Here is a 19,847-nt window from a genome sequence, read left to right on the forward strand (position 1 = left end):
CCATTAGAGCTTCTTTAGTTTTCTTGGGTTCTATTTGAGACAGAAAGCATGCATGTAGGCACTCATTACCAGTTGCACTTCTAGTCCTCAGACCAACAGTAGGATCACCAATAATTGCTTCTCTAGTGTGACTTCTATCCCACTTCCTTGTATGAGTTTGTTGACTTGTGCCTTCATCATTCTCTTCAGTATTGGTATGACTGCTAGATCTTTCCTCTCTTTCTCCCCCTGAGTTTGTGCTATCAAATTCAGGTGTTTGAGATGAGCTTCCATTCCCATGATTTTCCTGTTCAGTAATCTCCTCATTCAACATCTGTTGTGCATTGACTTCCTCTTCACAATCAGAATCACTATCAATGTTGAGGTTTTCAAATGCAAGGGCTTCAGCTTCATTTTCATCAAGAAATTGCAATCCTGAACACTTGTCATCATCAAAAGTCACATATGTACTCTCCATAATCTTCTTTTGATCTATCACATAGACCTTGTAGGCAGTTCTCTCCAATGAATATCCCAGAAAAATGCTTTAAAGACTTTTGAGTCAAATTTTCACACATATTCAGAGTTGTCTTTTGAAATGTAACAATTGCTTCCAAATACATGAGGATGCTTTACAGTAGGCTTTCTTTTAGACATGATTGAGTATGGTGATTTTCCATGTGCCTTGTTAATGAGATATATGTTCTGAGTGTAATATGCAGTGTTAACAGTCTCTTCCCATAAACTTGTTGGCAACTTGGCATCTTGCAGCATTGTTCTAGCAGCTTCCACTAATGTTTTATTCTTTCTTTCAACTACTCCATTTTGTTGAGGTGTTCTAGCAGCTGAGAATTCTTGAACAATGCCCCTGCTTTTTCAGAATTCACTCAATGTTGCATTTCTAAATTCTGTTCCATTATCACTTCTCAATCTTTTTACACAATTTTGATCTTCAGAGTGTTTTTCTATCTTCTTGATGTGCTCAATTATGATGTGTGGAGTTTCATCCTTAGAGTGCATGAACTTTACCCAAGTGTATCTTGATAAATCATCCATCATCACAAGTGCATATATTTTCCTTGAAATTGATAAGACATTTACAGGCCCAAACAAGTCCATGTGAATAAGTTACAATGATGCACTTATAGAATTCACAGTTTTTGATTTATGACTTGATCTTTTCATTTTTCCTTTCTGGACAAGCTTCAAAAACTTCAATTTGAGCAAACTCCAGTTTAGGCCAAGGTGTTAATTGACTTGAAATTCAAGTGAGACAACTTCTTATGCCATATATTGCTTTGTTCTTCTGATGCCTTGGTATAGAAGTAACAAATTCCATCCTTATTTGTTGGGTCAAAGTCTGCAACAAATAAGCTTCCTTTCCTTGCTCCCTTCAGAGCAACTTCACCAATTTTCTTGTTGATAAAAGTGCATTCTTCTTTTTTGAATATGACTTCAAAACCTTTGTCTGCAAATTGGCTAAAACTGAGAAGATTCACTTCAAGACTAGCTACCAGTGCTACATCATCGATCATAACATTTTCAGAAACAATCTTGCCATATCTCATTGTGAATCCTTTGATGTTGTCTCCAAAGGTCACCAAAGGGCCAGCCTTCTCCTCAAACTGTGATAGAAGGGCCTTATCACCTGTCATATGTCTGGAACACCCACTGTCAATGATCCATATGAATTTATTCACTTTGCCCTGCACACAATGAGTTTTAAGTGTGTTTAGCAACCCAAGCAGTGTTGGGTACTTTCTTCTTGTTCACTGATTTAGCAGAAGTAGAATGAGTTATTTCAAAGAAAATAGAATTCAATGACTGTTGTGCATTTTCCCTTTCTGATGTAGACCCAATTTTTGTTTCTTTAATGTCTACTCTCAGTTTGTGGCAACTCTTCATCACTTTCAAGTTGTAAGGGATACAGTCAAACTTGTCACAAAATGAGTAGGGATCATTTGCATTTGCTTCATTGTACTTGCATGCTCCTTCAGCTTGCTTGCTAACAACCTTTTTATAAAGGTAAGTTAGATGATTTACATAGCCACATTTTTCACACTTTTTTCTTGGAGCATCTGCAACATAAGTAAAATCATTGCTTTTGTTTATCCTAATTTTCCCATTTCTATTTTTCTTCTTCTTTCTTGCATCTTCAGTCTTGGTTTCTTTGACAGGTGTCTCGGAGCTATGTTTATTCATGAGCTTTTCATCAGCTTTGGAAGATGGAGTTGCTTCAACATTTTTCTTCTCTTTATCTTTATCAGCAATTTCTTGCTTGATAATCAACTCTTCTCACTGAAATTTACTTCACATACCTTGAACATAGGTAAAACAACCTTTTTCAGGATGGTTGGAACATTTTCAGCTTCTATTGCTTTCCCTTTGTCACCTATATTCTTCTTCTTGTTGTTCAAGGCATCATAATCAAGTCCAATGGCAATGTTTGCACATGGCTTGTTTTTCTCATGGTACTGTCCAATTAACTCAGATGCATTCTTGAAGGATTTCAACTTAACTTCATTCTTTTTCAGCTTCTCCCTTAGCACTGCTTCTATTTCACTTGCACACTTGAGCTTGTTCTTTAGATATGCATTTTCTTGTCTTATAGTTCAAGCTCTACCAACAACAATTCAGTTTCTTGTTTTTCACTTTCAAGCTTCTCATTTATCCTTGTCAATCTGCTAACTTCTTCATTAGCAGCAACCATACTTGTATGAATGAAACATTTATGTCCTCATCTTTTCTATAGTTTCCTTATATTGACTCATATTTAAATCAATGGTAGTGAGAGTCGGTACCTATGATTTTGATGAGGATGATTCTCTTTGCTCCAAGGCCATTAAAGCATAGTTTCCAACTTCCTCATCTTCATCATTATCAGAATCATCCTAACTTTTTCCTTCTACAATATAAGCTTTACTTTGCTGTTTCTTCAGAAGAGCTTCACACTTTGCTTCCAGTTCAAGATAAGCTTTGTCTTTCTTTGCTTTCTTGGGTTTCCTGCATTCTGTAGCAAAATGACCTAGTTCATCACAGTTGAAGCACCTTATCTTAGATCTGTAAACAAATCCAGTTTTGTAACCATTCTTGCTATCAGAAGTGTACTTCCCTTTTCCTTTCCAGCTGTTGTCTTTGTTGAAAGACTGTCCTTTACACTTGAAGTATCTTGGCTTCTTTACTCTAATGTTAGAGAATTCTCTAGCCAAATAGGCCATTGACTGATCTAGCTCATCCAGTTCATCAAGAGTGTAGAACTCATCTTCTTCCAATTCCAGAATGACTTGTTCCTGTGAATCATTTGTTCGTTGCTCACTTGGTGAGGCAAGTAGAGTTTGAGATCTTGGCTCATCATTAGATGTTTGGCTTTCATTTACAATTAAAGCACTTGAGCCATCTATAACATGTCTTTGACCAGATCTCAATGATTTCCTTTGAATCATTTCTATTTCATATGTTTTAAGAATTCCATATAGAACTTTCAATGTTATTCTGCTCAAGTCTCCCCCTTCCCTGATTGCTGAGATTTTCTGTTCCAAATGATCAGGGAGAGTAAGCAAGAACTTTAAGCTCACTTCTTCAGCTTCATAGTATTTGTCATGGAGCTGCAAGTCATATATCAGCTTATTGAATCTTTCAAACACATCAGTTATACTTTCTTTTGGCTTGTCCATAAAACCATCATACTGTGAAATCAGTATCCTTCTTTGGTTAGATCTAACTTCCTCAGTTTCTTCACATAGTACTTCAATCTTTTCCCATATTTGCTTGGCAGTGTTACAGTTGACAATATTGTTATACATCACATTGTCAAGTGACTCTATCAATATCAATTGTAAGCTACTATCCAGGGAAACTTTCTCCTTTTCAGGCTCAGTATACTCAGAAGGTTCTTTTGGAGAATAATGAGCTGGAATGACCATATCACCATCTGTTTATTCTTCAACTCTAACCATAAGAGTGAAGGGCCCATTTTTGAGAATCTGAATATAGAGTGGATTAGCCATTCTGATAAATAGCAACATTTTCTTTTTCCAAAGAGTGTAGTTAGCTTTATCAAATGTAGGAATTTTGATACTATTGATCTTCTGTGTATTCATTCTTCCAAGATCTTGAATCTGTTTACTTTCATATTTTGCTCTGATACCACTTGTTAGGAAATGAATAACACACGGGGGGTGAATGTGTTTTTCTGTTTTTATGCTTTTCTTGAGCTTTTTATGGTTGAACAAAGTAAATTAAATCTTGTATTGAAATATGTTATTGTAGAAATTAAACATGCAATAATAAAGAACACAGATCGTTTCAAAACTCACTTAATTTATATTAAAATTAAGACTGTCTTGCTACAAAATTTCTAGGCTTTTTTTTATAAAGAGCTTAGCTTCTTCTTGAGAGTGTTACAAGATTTTCTATCTAAATTGTTACAACTGACTAAAGGACCAGTGTTAACTTTATAATTTAGTTAATTGTTGGTTTACACAGTGTACAATAAGACATGCTATTAACTTTAGTAATCTGTCACTTGTCATTTCCATTTTAGGAAAAGGGCATCTTCTATTTCTGGCTTAGAATATCTTAGCATCTTGTGTATACTTTGATCTTTCTTTGTCAGTTAATCTTCACCATTGATCTTGCACATCCTTCAAGCTACTTGTTGTAGACTTGTCAATCCAGGTGTTTGGATTGTATGTTGATTGTGAATCTTGGATATTGAACTGGTCTGCAAATTTGTACCATGAGATTTTACCTCGAGATCTCCATTTGATCTATAGAGAACTTGACATCTCAATAAGTATATTGTCTTATCGAGATCTCTAATACTCCATAGTAAATTTGACTTGTAGAGGTCTCTGAGTTCTCTGTAAGAGAATTTGGCTTATCGAGATCTCTAGTCTTCATATCTTCACTTTGACTTATCGATATCTCTGAGTTCTCTAGTGGTCCATTGACTTATCGATAACTCGGAGTTCTCTAGTCAAATTTGACTTATCGATAATTCAGAGTTCTCTAGTGAATTTTGGCTTATCGATATCTCTGAGTTCTCTAGTGGAATTTGACTTATCGATAACTCAGAGTTCTCTTATGAATGTTGACTTGTCGATAACTCTGAGTTCTCTAGTGAAGAAATGACTTGTCGATATCTCCCTGTGAGTTCCTTATAAGCTAATCTGACTTCTCGACAAGTCATTTGGAGTTCTCGAGTGACTTCTCTATAACACTGAATCTGTGACTTGTAGATATCTTTGACTTAGAATATTGTTATCTAAACCAATTTATTCAACTCCAAGCTTCTTCAAAATTCTTCTGAGGCATGACTTTCTTGATCTTCTTCCATATAGAATCCTTAGGCTTGATACTGTTAAAGAAAAAAGACTCCAGTCTGTTCCTTTTTCATTTTTACAGACTTTGGAAGTTACAAGTACAAATGCAAACTAAGAATACAATACAACTTACTTAGGGTTGTCAATTTGACTTAGTCTTGTTAAAGTACATGCATGTCTTCCACAACAAAGATGCAAGGACCATGCTGGAGGAAGCAAAATTGCCAACCTACTTCTGAGTTGAGGCTGTGCAAACTGCATGCTTCACCAAAATTTAACCCTGATAACCAAGCATGGCAAAACACCATTTGAGATGGTGAAAGTAAATAAGCCAAATTTGAAGTACTTTCACATTTTTTGCTGCAAATGTTTTTTTCTCAAAACTCACCGTGAACAGCTCACAAAATTTGATCTAAAAGCTGATAAAGGTATTTTTGTTGGATATTGTTATGGATAAAATACTAAGGTTATTATTTGCTGTATTTATTACTAAGATTCGGGAGCTCAAGGCCTTTAATGGCTGCTCTCGTATTTCGTAGCTTAATTCTGCCTTTACGAGATGCCTACGTATCTCTATGAATTAGAGAATCAAGCCAAAAAATGTAGTTCTGATCTGTGGGGTGAGGCCCCTCATATAGATGTTGGGAGTCCTTGAATTGGACTTGGTATAGGAGACTTGGTGGGCAAGTCTCATAATTAGAATGGACTTTGGAGTCCTAGATAGTAGGAAACTGATTCCTTATCCTTTTAGGTCCCCTTGAGGCTAATCTGTAAGGATTTATATCCTTATCGGGACTCTTCTCAATAGCTGATTTTTCCCTTATTAATTAATTACAAAATTAATTAATAATCAGGGTTTTTGGGCCTTCTTTGTTCCATCAGGCCTGATCTGGTCCATCAGGCCTGATCAGCATGTTAACCTTTCTAGTCTGAATGTCATACATCTTCTTATTGGGCCTAGCAGTCCACACCTTGTACAATTAATGCAGTATTTAATTATACTATCATAATTTATTTATCCCTATCATTTGCCCCCCAACTTTTGAGAAATATTGATTAGGTTTCGCAGAAGTTAAGTCTATTCATTCCCTTACAGGGTTTCGTTTTTACGTAAAGTGTGGAGCGACCTACACATTTACAATGAATTTTCCTTTTATTCAGGAATTATCTTAATTTCTAGGAATTTTTCCCTTATTTCCGGGATTTTTCCCTAATTTTCTGGATTTTTCCCTTAATTTCTGGATTTTTCCCTAATTTTCTGGATTTTTCCCTAATTTTCTGGGATTTATCCTTAATTTCCTGGATTTTTCCCTAATTTTCTGGGATTTATCCTTAATTTCTTGATTTTTCAGATTTACAGCCCTTTTTCGACCAGGATCCTAGTCGAAATTTTGACCTGGATCCTAGTCGAAATTGGGGTCAGCCTTGCCATCCTGGTCGAAGGAATTCGACTAGGATCCACGACCTGGAATTCGACCAGGATCCTAGTCGAACTTTCGACCTGGATCTAGGTCGAAAGCTCCCCCACTTTTTTTAGCTCCTGGTCTTGAGCCTATCGACTAGGATGTCGACTAGGATTCTAGTCGACATTTCGACCTGAATCCTGTTCAAAAATTCTTTGATTCTCTTGCTTTCTGGTCGAAGGATTTCGACTAGGATCCACGACCTGGAATTCGACCAGGATCCTAGTCGAACTTTGACCTGGGTTTTTAATCCCCATTCTTGAAAGATGCTTGGTTTATTCGACCTCATTCCTGGTCGAAGTTTCGACCTCAATTCAGTCTCGTTATTCCAGTTATTTTCGGGTGTCTGCTCGAAAGATTTCGGGCAGGATTCACGACCTGGATTTCGGCCAGGATTCTGGTCTTTTTTACCCGTTATTTTCGGGTGTCTGCTCGAAAGATTTCGGGCAGGATTCACGACCTGGATCTCGACCTGGATTCTGGTCATTTTCTAGCCTTCTCCATTGGGCCTTACATCTTTTAGGGCTATAATTGAATTTTCCAAATCCTAATTGGATTTGGGCCTGGCCTTCTTTATTTGGCTTTTTCAAATATTACTGGGCCCCTTTTATTGGGCTTTACCAAATATTACTGGGCCCCTTTTATTGGGCTTTACCAAATATTACTGGGCCTCTTTATTGATCTGGGCTTAATACACCCTGTTTAGAATGCTCTAGAATTCCTAGGGATATTCTGGAATATTCCTTTTTCTGGGCTTCTTCCTATGGGCCTTTGTCTTTAATGGGCTTTCGTCCCTTCAACTTCCTTTTCCTCTTATATAAAGGAATGAGGAGAGGCTACTACTCCTCACCTTCTCATTTCTAAGTTTTCTTCTTTCTCCTCCTGCTAAGATTCTCAGAGCAATAACAGCAAGTCGGAGCTAAAAGCCTTTTTTAGGAGTGCTTCTTCAGGTAAAATTCCTCCCTTTGTTTTTCGTGTCTATTTTTCCATTGTGTGCCGTTTTAAGATAGCCTGTTTACGTGCCCCTTTCTTTTTTCAGATGGCTGACAAAAAAATAACTCGCTTGGCCAAGATGAACGTGGCTAGAAAGTCCAATGAATTTCCTATTCGATCGAGGTACACTTCCTTGATCGACATGATCAACACTCGAGGGGACGAGTACCCGTCTGATGCGCATCTGGACTCGCACGATCATATTAGCGCTTTACGGGATCCCAAGGAGCTGGAAAAGTTGAGCAGCTGCTTCAAAATCAAGGAGCCTTTTAAGCTGGTTCTTGCGGGTCCGGCCGACAGGGCCTACCAGTGGAAAAAGGATGCACTATGTGTCTATAGGGATACTCTAAGGGTAGGTATTAGACTCCCTTTTCATCCATTCATTCCCTTGTTACTAGCTGATGTGGGCATCAGCCCTTGCCAACTCCCCCCAATTCTTGGAGGCTTATTCTGTGCTACCTGTCACAATGTGCCAAGCACAAGGTCCCTACTTCTGTTGCTGTTTTCAGGAAAATTTTCCAGTTCAAAAACAGCCCTGATAAAAGTCCGGGTTGGGTTTCTCTAAATCAGCGCCCCACTATTCCCCATATTGTGAATGGGAAGTCCATCCCTGACAACAACTTGGGGTGGAAGAAAGATTTTTTGTTCGTTGCTTGGGAGGGTGGAGATTGGGGCACCCTGTTTCGATCGTCCTTCGGGCTTGCCGTCGACGGGAGCCCAAATGACATAACTTTGTCTGAGGAGGAGGCTAGAGCTTTCAACCTCCTCACACAAGATAATGGGACTTCCCATTCTTGGGATCTTATCCGGGAGTCCGTTCTTGTAGAACGCGGCCTCTCTCCCGTCCCTAAGAAAAGTAAGTTTCCTCCCTTATATCTCGCTCTCTTTTTCCTTCATTTTCTATTCCACTGAGTTTTCAACTTACTTTGCTTGTTGCAGTGGCTGAGAAGATTGAGGAGGCTACCAAGCCTAAAGACCTGGAGAAAACCAGGATGAAGAGGGCTGGAAAGGTCTTTAAAGACCCACGCCTTGGTGACCGATTCCCTGAGTTCCTCCTTCAAGCAATAAAACCGGGCGAGGAAGGCCCCAGCCAGGTTTTGCGCACCAAGCAGAGGCCAGGGGCTTATTTTCAACCTGCTTGGGGGATCCGGGGCAAGGATTCAATCGTGGGCAGCACGACCATGTCCAAGGAATGGTCTAAGCACTCCATCTCCCCGGTGGACTATCAAGATTTTGTCCTTCAACAGGACTTAGAGGGGAATGAGCTTTTCGGAGCCCGGGCTTTAGCGACGGTACGTCCTTTACCTATGCCCTTCATACTTGCCTTTTCATGTTTCTTTTCTCATACTTTTGTTGTTTCTCTTGCAGGCTAACGCCCATTTCCAAGGGGCAATTCACCAAGCTAAGGCTTGGAAGGTTGGCCTGGAAGATGCTAACAAGAAGTTATAGGAGGCCAACCACAGAATAGAGGCCCTTGAAGCTCAACTGGCCTCTTCCACTTCTGACCTGGAAACGGCCAGGTCCGAAAATGTTATTCTGAAGGCACAGAAGGACAAAGCCTTTGACGGATGGATGGATACCCAGGAATTCAAAGACTTGATGGTGGAGCATGATGCCCTTCTTCACCCAGTTAGCTATAAAGAGGGCTGGGATGCTGCTGTGGAGGCCATCCAGGATGATTTTCCAGAGGTCCTCGAGCAGTCCTCCTTTCCTTGCCCTGTGCAAGTTCCGGAGCTTGGGGGCGTTACTAACAAGCTAGATGATATGATCAAAGACGACCTTTCAGGAAGTCCAGGCCACAAGAGGAAGGAACTGGAGTTTAGCTCTGGGGAGGATGAGGCTTCATCCGAAGAAGATCCTGCGCCTGCTACGAAGAAGATCAGGGTGGAAGAGCCTCCAAGAGCTGCACCTCAGAATCCAGTGTCTCCCGCATCCTCCAAAGCATCTGAAGGTAGTTCTGATGGAACCTCTGCAGGGACTTCTGAAGGGACCACTGAGACGTCCGAGGAGACCTCGGATAGTGGTTCTGAAGAATCTCAGCCTTCCGAGGCCTAAGTGTTTTTTTGTATATCTTTTTTCGGGACAATATGTGAATTTAGTTTATGTCAGAAGTTGTTACCCTTCGGGGCTATATTAGATATGCTGTTTTCCTTATTTGCCTCTTATTTCTTTACAATACTTAATATGCACTTAAACTTTAAGCATCCTTAGATTGAGAAATAATTTCAAACTCTTTAATACGAAGTCTGGTTTTCCAAAACCTTACACAGCATGGGTTCAACTCTAATCAACAATAATTAGACAATGTAAATTCTACTGGAATATAAAATCCTACGCAAGCAAAGCTTCAAGGTGCTTTTAAACCTACTTGTCACAATGACAAGTGAGAATCGTACTTCGACTATCTTACACGTAGTAAACCTTCAGGTTTTGTGCATGCCAGGTTCTCGGGACTTCAAAACCATCCATAGTCTCCAGCTTGTAGGTTCCTCTACCCTGAACGCTCTTGACTCTGTACGGCCCTTCCCAATTTGGGGCAAGTTTTCCTTTCTGTCCTACACCAGAAGCTTCCACTTTCCTTAATACCAAATCTCCTTGCTTGAAGAATCTTTCTTTAACCCTTCGGTTGTAATAAAATGAAGCTTTTTTCTGGTATTCCACTATCTTTGCATGTGCCTCATCTCGCACTTCATCAATTAGATCCAGGGTTAACCTTTGCCCTTCCTCATTTTCTTCTGCATTGAAAGCCTGAATCCTTGGAGAGGAATGTGATATCTCCACAGGAACTACTGCTTCTGCCCCATATGCCAACATGAAGGGCGTTGCTCCTGTCGTGACTCTACAGGTAGTCCTATAGGCCCATAATATGGGAAGTATCTCATCCACCCAATTATTTCTTGACTTCTCGATCCTCTTTTTTAGTCCATCCAGGATTATTCGATTTGCTACTTCCGCTTACCCATTGGCTTGTGGGTGAGCCACAGAGGTGAACCGTAACTCAATTTCATTTTCTTCACAATACTTCTTGAATTCCTCATTGTTGAATTGTGTTCCATTGTCAGTGATGAGGATACGGGGAATTCCATATCGGCACATAATGTTTTCCCACAGGAATTGTGCAACCTGCTTAGTTGTGATCTTGGCCAAGGGTTTGGCTTTAATCCACTTGGTGAAATAATCAATGGCTACAATCAGAAACTTCCTTTGTGCAGTGGCCATGGGAAAAGGCCCCAGGATATCCATTCCCCACATAGCAAAAGGAATGGGTGAGTTGATAGAGGTCAGCATCTCGGGGGGTTGTCTAACAACAGGTGCATGCTTCTGACAGCGGTCACATTTCTTCACGTATTCTTTGGCATCAGCCATCATTTATGGCCAATAAAAGCCTAAACGAGTTATCTTATGAGCCAAAGCCCTGCCCCCCAAGTGTTGTCCACAAATGCCTTCATGCACTTCTTCAAGAGCCAAGCGTGCCTCATCGGGCCTGAGACACCTCAAGTAGGGAACCACGAAAGATCTTTTGTAAAGAATCCCATCTATCAAAGAGTACCTTAGTGCTCGCACAGTTATCTTCCGTGCTTCAGTTGCATCACTTGGTAACCAACTGGTTTGAATGTGAGCCTTGATAGGATCAATCCATGACGTCCCCAGGCCTATGGGAGCCACAAGCTTAACATCTATGCTTCGTGTCTTCAAAACACGGAAGTACACACTTTCTGAACTTTCTTCTATCTCAGATGAAGCAAACTTTGATAGCGCATCTGCTTTAGCATTTTCTTCCCTTAGAATGTGTTCAATATGGCATTCATTAAATTGGGTCATCACAACCCTTACTAGGCGGACATACTTAGCCATCGTATCATCCCTTGCCTCAAATTCTCCCTTTACCTGGGATATGATCAGCTTTGAGTCTCCACGGACCTTTAAGTTTTTGACTCTAAGTGTCCCAGCTAGACCAAGGCCAGCTATTAAGGCTTCATACTCTGCCTCATTATTTGTGGTTGGGAAGTCTAGCTTCATAGCATACTCAATTAAGAACCCATCAGGACTTTGCAAAACCAACCCTGCTCCACTGGAATTTGTTTTTGATGCTCCATCAAAATAGAGAACCCAATATTCTTTATCCTTATCATCCTTCTCTCTGTCCCCATTATCGACTCCCTTGTCTTGAGGTATGGTATCTTCCTGCCCCCCGACTTCTTGGTTGGGTATGGTACATTCCACCACGAAGTCCGCTAGTTCCTGGGCTTTTATGGCCGTACGTGGCTTATACTTGAGATCGAACTCTCCCAACTCTATTGCCCACTTAATCAATCTCCCACTTGCCTTGGGACTGTGAATGATATTTCTCAGTGGCTGATTCATTAGCACCTCAATCAGATGAGCCTGAAAGTAAGGACACAGTTTTCTTGAAGCCATTACCAAGGCTAGAGCAAATTTCTCAATAGTTGAATAATTTAATTCAGCACCATGCAAAATTTTGCTAACATAATACACGGGTTTCTGGACTTTAGCTCCTCCTTAACCAACACCGCGCTCAAGGCGCTCTCTGAAATAGCCAAGTACAAGAATAAAACTTCACTCAAAACTGGCTTGGCCAACAACGGGGCCTGGGCCATATACTTTTTTAACTCTTCAAATGCCTTCTGGTTTTCCTCACTCCATACAAAGTCTTTGATGCTTTTTAGTGACTTGAAGAATGACAAACACTTCTCTCCCGACTTGGAGATGAATTGTCCTAGCGCAGCAACCCTTCCTGTGAGCTTCTGAACATCCTTGACAGTTTTTGGTGGTTCCATGTCCGGGATCGCCTTTATTTTATCCGGGTTAGCCCCAATTCCCCTCTTTGAGACCATCAGTCCCAAGAATTTTCCAGATCCTACTCCGAAAGCACACTTCGTAGGATTCAACATCATCTTGTGGTACCTCAGGACCTCAAAAGCTTCCCTCAAATGGGTTATATGATCAGTCTTTACTAGACTCTTGACTAACATGTCATCAACATAAACTTCCATAGTCTTACCAATAAGATCCTTAAAAATTTTATTCACCAACCTTTGATAGGTGGCTCCTGCATTCTTGAGACCAAACGCCATAACAAGATAACAATAAACACCAAAGTCAGTGATAAATGACACCTTTGGAATGTCATCCTTATGCATTTTGATCTGGTTGTATCCGCTAAATCCATCCATGAAACTCAGCATCTCATGTCCAGCAGTGGCATCAATCAAAGTATCAATTCTAGGCAGCGGAAAACAGTCTTTGGGGCATGCATCATTCAGATCAGTGAAGTCTATACACATCCTCCACTTTCCATTAGCCTTCTTCACCATTACAGGGTTTGCTAACCACTCCGGAAATTGAATCTCCTCAATGAAACCAGCCTCTAAGAGCTTTTCTACTTCCTATTTTATAGCCTCTTGTCTTTCCGGGGCAAAATTTCTTTTCTTTTGTTTCACTGTCTTCCGGCTTGGATCCACGTTTAGCTTGTGAGTAATTAACTTCGGGTCTATGCCTGGCATATCAGCTGCTGACCATGCAAACACATCACTATTTTCTTACAAAAATTTCACTAACTTCCCCCTAAGGGGCTCCTCTAATGTAGCTCCAATGAAAGTCATCCTCTCAGGATTCTCGGGGTCTAAAGGAACCGAAACCTATTCTTCTGCTGGCCTTCCTCTATTCTCGTCATTTTCTCGAACATCCATATCTTCAATAGGAAGAACCTGCCCCCCGACTCCATCTGCCCTCAAAGAGGCCACATAACAGCTTCTAGCCATTTTTTGATCTCCTCTCTCTTCTCCAATCCCGTTTCGGGTGGGAAACTTCATGACTGAATGGTAGGAAGAGGGGACTGCCTTGAAGGCATGTATCCATGTTCTTCCCATGATAGCATTATAAGTTGAACTAGCCTTTACCATCACGAAATCCAGCATCTGCGTTGCTTGCCTTGGTTCCGTACCTATGGTGGTCGGCAATTTGATTATCCCTTCCACAGGACATTCTACTCCAGCAAATCCATATATTGGCATGTCGGTTGGTGTCAACTGGGAGTCGTTATACCCCATCCTTAGAAAGGTGTCGTGGAGCAAGATATCCACAGAAGCACTATTATCCACAAGGACCCTCTTAACCGGGCTATTTCCTATTATCGGTGTTATGACCAGCGGGTCATCATGGGGAAACTTCACACCCTCTAGGTCGGAATCATCAAAAGCCAATGTAACTACTGTCATGGCCCTCTTCGGGGCTTCTCCAACAATATGCATAACCTCCCTAGTATATGCCTTTCTGGAATTTTTGGACAATCCAGTAGCAGTTGGACCTCCAAAGATCGTGTTTATCACAGGTCCTCGAGGGCGTCGCGGTCCTCCAAAAATTGCATTTATAACCGGCCCTCTAGGTTGGGGATTCCGCCCCTGATCGTCTTGGTCCCTCCTACGATCTTCAAAGTTCTTCCTTCCATTATTGTTTATGTCCCCTCCATCTCCAGTATACTTGTTCAATCTTCCTTTTCGAATCAAAAACTCAATTTCATCTTTCAATTGCCTACACTCATCGGTGTCATGGCTAACATCCTTGTGAAACCTGCAATACTTACTCTTATCTAGCTTGGCGGGATCAGCCTTCAAGGGCTTAGGCTAGCGAATATCTCTATATTTCTCAATCTCCATCAAAATCTGACTTCTAGGAGCATTCAGCTTAGCGTATTCAGTGAACTTTTGCCCAGGTCCTCCCTTCTTGGGGGTTGAATCAGGGTTTTGTTCGGTTCTAGGATATTTGTCCTTTGCAATATATTCTAAATCAGTTTTCCGCTTCTTGCCTCCAGTGGGCTCATTACTTACTACGGTCTTCCTCATACTTTCTTCAACCTTGATATACTTCCCTGCCCTCTCTTGGAGCTGCAACATGCTTTCAGGGGGACCTTTGGCCAAGGACATCTTAAAAAACTCGTCCCTAGTTCCTTGTTGCAGTGCTATCATGGCTACCTTATCATCAAGGTCCGGGACTTTTAAAGCCTCCTTTGTGAAACGATTCAAGTAATCTCTCAAGGATTCCTTAGCTCCCTGCACAAGACTCATAAGAGATGCTGAACTTTTCTCATGGACTCTTCCACTGATGAATTGCTTAATAAAAGCCTGACTTAATTCTCTGAATGATCCAATAGAGTTTGGGGGCAGGCGACTGTACCATCTTTGAGTCATACCCGACAGGGTTTGAGGGAAGGCCCGACACTTTATAGCATCATTCATGGGTTGCAGCAGCAGTGCATTAGAGAATGTCCTAACATGATTAGCGGGTTCTCCCGTGCCATCATAGGCTTTGATAGTGGGCATCTTGAATTTCCTTAAGATATGGGCATTCATTATCTCTTCTGTGAAGGGTGGAGTTGGATCATCAGGATCTCCTAGGGGAAGGAGATTGCTTGGATCAGTTCTTGGGACAACAACCCTTCTTCGTACCGGACCATCCAGGTCTATGACAGGAGGAGGATTTCTCCCCCTAGGAGGTATCTGGGGTCTGGTGGCCTGGTGAGCCTCCAAATCTCGCCTCAGCCTTTGGATTTCATCCTTATGAGCCCTGATCCTTTCCTGCACTTCTTGGGGATTCGCCCCTGGGGTGCTATGGGGGCGTTGCCTTCCATCGGCCATTGGCTCTTTTCCAGGACGCCTCCTTCTCGGGGCCACTTCATCATCCGAAGATTCGGAGTCTCTCTCAGTGTAAGGACCAGAAAATTCCCGATCCTCAGGGATAGGAGCCAAACCTCGTATATAGGGGGCGATGGCCCTCGTGCTTCGCTTCGCCCAGCATATCCACTTCCTCCAACCTCAGGGTGAAGGGGCATGCCATAAGGGGGGTTAGTAGTAACAATAGTTGAATATTCATACCCGACGGGTCGAGAATTCACAGGCATATGTACTTGTTGAACTTGAGGATTCATACCTTGAATAGTCGGGGGAGTTGTCCCTTGTGGCTGAGGTTGAGTTGCCCCTATCTGGGCTTCCCCCTGAGTAGATGCATAAGTTGAATGGGGAGGAACCTCCACGGTTGACGAAATCACCTGGGTTGTCTCTGATGGTGTTCCTTCCTCTAGAGCTCTAATTGTTCTCCGTGTTCTTTCCATGGTTGTTGTTGTGCTTCCCCACAATCGACGCCAAATGTTATGGATAAAATACTAAGGTTATTATTTGATGTATTTATTACTAAGATTCGAGAGCTCAAGGCCTTTAATGGCTGCTCTCGTGTTTCGTAGCTTAATTCTGCCTTTACGAGATGCCTACGTATCTCTATGAATTAGAGAATCAAGCCAAAAAACGTAGTTCTGATTTGTGGGGTGAGGCCCCTTATATAGATGTTGGGAGTCCTTGAATTGGACTTGGTATAGGAGACTTGGTGGGCAAGTCTCATAATTAGAATGGACTTTGGAGTCCTAGATAGTAGGAAACTGATTCCTTATCCTTTTAGGTCCCCTTGAGGCTAATCCGTAAGGATTTATATCCTTATCGGGACTCTTCTCAATAGCTGATTTTTCCCTTATTAATTAATTATGAAATTAATTAATAATCAGGGTTTTTGGGCCTTCTTTGTTCCATCAGGCCTTTTCTGGTCCATCAGGCCTGATCAGCATGTTAACCTTTCTGGTCTGAATGTCATACATCTTCTTATTGGGCCTAGCAGTCCACACCTTGTACAATTAATGCAGTATTTAATTATACTATCATAATTTATTTATCCCTATCAGATATCCACTATCAACAAAAGCCTTCAGAGTTTACAATATGAGAACAAGAGTGGTCATGGAATATATTCATGTATATTTTGATGACAAGAAGATTACAGGTCTATAAGATAAGGATGATCATAAAGAATTGAGATTTTAAAATGAAGTACCATATGCTGAACAACTAAATTCTGATGAACTGACAAACTCTAATACTGTAAATCCTGATATCACTTTAAACACTGATGAGCCATTAGTTAATGGTTATAATGGAAATACTGAAGCACATGTTGAGGGGGGCAATATGATTCACATCAAGATTCAAGTGATTCAAATTAAGAAACATCAGTAAATACTTTATCAGACTCTGATTCCTCAAATACTGATAACTCTGGAAGTACTGATTCAAGGGGAGCTTCAAGAAATAATGATGGTATACAACAAAGTGAAAATAGAGACATCATGGATCAAGGGGGATGATCTACTTCAAGAAGTCAACTTTCTTTAGCAAAAAAATGGACTAAGTCTCACACTCTTAACTTAATAATTGGAAATCCGGATAGTGGTGTCAAGACCAGAAAAACCACTAAAAATGAATGTCTCTACCGTTATTTTCTATCTCAAAATAAACCTAAGAAAGTGGAAGAAACTCTTCAAGATGCTTATTGGATCACATCAATATAAGAGGAGCTTAATGAATTTGAAATGAACAGAGTCTGAACATTAGTACCAAGACCAAAGAATAGATCAGTAGTTGGTATAAATGGGTGTTCAGAAACAAGACTGACAGTGAGGGCTTTATTACAAAAAATAAAGCAAAGTTGTTTATAAAGGGTTATTCACAACAAGAAAGCATTGATTATAATGAAACTTTTGCTTCAGTTGCAAGACTTTAGGCCATCAGAATTTTTCTGGCCTATGATGCTCACATGAAATTCAAGGTGTTCCAAATGGATGTGAAGAGTGCATTTATGAATTGTAAACTTGATGAGAAGTTTATGTTCAACAGCCTCCAGGGTTCATTAATCCAAAATATCCAAATCACGTCTATAAGTTAGATAAGGTACTCTATGGACTAAAGCAAGCTCCAAGAGCCTGGTATGAAACTCTTGCTCAAATTTTATTGGAAAGTGGTTTTAAAATATGTACCATTGATAAAACTCTCTTTCATAAGTATCATGGTAAGGACTTTTGCTAGTCCAGATATATGTTGATGATATCATTTTTGGCTCTCCTAATGATAAACTCTGTGAGAGGTTTGCTAAGTTAATGCAGTCTATATATCAAATGAGTATGATGGGAGAATTAAGTTATTTTATGGGATTACAAGTCAAGCAGACTAAAGAAGGGATCTTCATTAATCAAGCTAAATATACCAGGAATTTACTTAAAAGATTTGGGATGCAAAACAATTCAACTGTACAACTCCCATGGCCACTGCAACCAAGTTAGACTTAAGTACTGGTTCATCAGTAGATATAGGTAACTACAGAGGTATGATTGGCTCACTCCTATATTTGACTTCTAGTAGACCTGATATCATATATGCTTCTTGTCTGTGTGCAAGGTTACAAGTTGATCCAAGGGAACCACATCTATTAGATATGAAAAGAATTTTTAAATATCCCAAAGGCACGATGAATCTTGGATTATGGTATCCTAGAGATTCAGATTTTAAACTAGTTGGATATTAAGATGCTGATTTTGCAAGATGCAAAGTAGACGGAAAAATCACTTCAGGAAGCTTCCAATTTCCTTATAGTAGATTGGTTTCTTGGTTTAGCAAGAAACAAAAAGTCAATTTCTACTTCAACTGCAGAAGTTGAGTATATTGTTGCAGGAAGATATTGTGCAAAAATTCTTTGGATGAAGAATCGGTTACTAGATTATAGGTTAGAATATTCTAAAATTCCTATATATTATGATAATCAATGTTCTATTACAATGACAGGAAATCCAGTACAATGTTCAATGGAAAAACACATCAGCATAAGTTACCATTTCATAAGAGAACATGTGATGGAAGGTATAGTGGAATTGTATTTTGTGTCTACAGATCAGCAATTAGCAGATATCTTCACCAAACCACTCTATGAAGCTATATTTACAAGATTTGTGAATGAGTTGGGAATAATATCATGACAATTCTCAAATACTAATAAATAAATTATGTTATATAACAGGCATATGATTTTAGAGTTTGGTATCTTTTTCTATGTATCAATATTTCCTAAATTATGATAATTTTGTTAAACACTGATGCCATGTATTCATGCTATTTATCATATAAATTTCAAATAGAGTGTTAAATTCTAAAAATTTGCTCTCTAAACTGTTGCATGAATAAACTCTGATAATGTGTTGGTTGATAAAATCTTACAGTAGTTGGTTACTCTGATTGACTATTACGTACTTGTGATTTTTGAATTTATTCAAAAAGTATTTAAGTCAGTATTTTATGTAAAATAGTAACTGTGAGATTAGTGGGTAATTTTATGCAATGATTAAATTTGCATGGTTGGTGGCGTGTGTTCAGGAAAAACATTTCAGTATTTACAACACATTATTTTTTGTAAATGTGAACGTCTTTACTTCTCCTAATTATTTGTTTCATGATTATTTTTTAAGCTATAACGCTAAAGTAAACCGTTTGTAAGTAAAAGAGTACTAAGAAATAGAAATTCATCTTTTGTTTTTAAAATATCATTTTATCATTACTCAAACTCTTTTACTCCCTCTTACCTCTTTTTTCTCTCGATTAAACTCTAAAACTCTAATCAGTTTTTAAGTTTTTTATTAGATAGTTTATAATGTCTTCACCGGTTACTACCAAAGCTTTCTACCATAATGGTTCCAAGTTCGTACCAAACAACTATGCTGGAATTCTGGACAAGACTGGTGTCAATCCTGATTATCATATCTTTCAGGATTTACTGACCTCTAGTGATGTATTGTATGCTCTTATAAACCCTATAGTTATTTCTGGGGATAATGTTCTTGATTTATGGAGAACTGGAATCTATGATGATGGTGTTGAAAATGGTATTCCTAGTATTACTTTCGAGCACAATGAAGAAACTAAGGTTATAACACCTCAAACAGTTCGAGACGCTCTTCATCTTCCTACCCATCCATCTTATACTACCTTTATTGGTGATGCTGAGATGATAAGATTCTTCAAAGAAATTGGATATGATAAATAACTGAAGAATATGGGGCAATTGAAAAGACTCGGGCTTAGAAAAGAATGGAATTTTTATTTCAATTGCATAACAAGGGCCTTCAACAACAAGTTCACAAACTTTGTTGCACTCCCAATAATGTCACAACAGGTTGGGTACTCTGAAATTCATAACTGTAATT

This window comes from Apium graveolens, chromosome 11, assembly GCF_009905375.1.
Source record: "Apium graveolens cultivar Ventura chromosome 11, ASM990537v1, whole genome shotgun sequence".
NCBI classification, from domain to species: Eukaryota; Viridiplantae; Streptophyta; class Magnoliopsida; order Apiales; family Apiaceae; genus Apium; species Apium graveolens.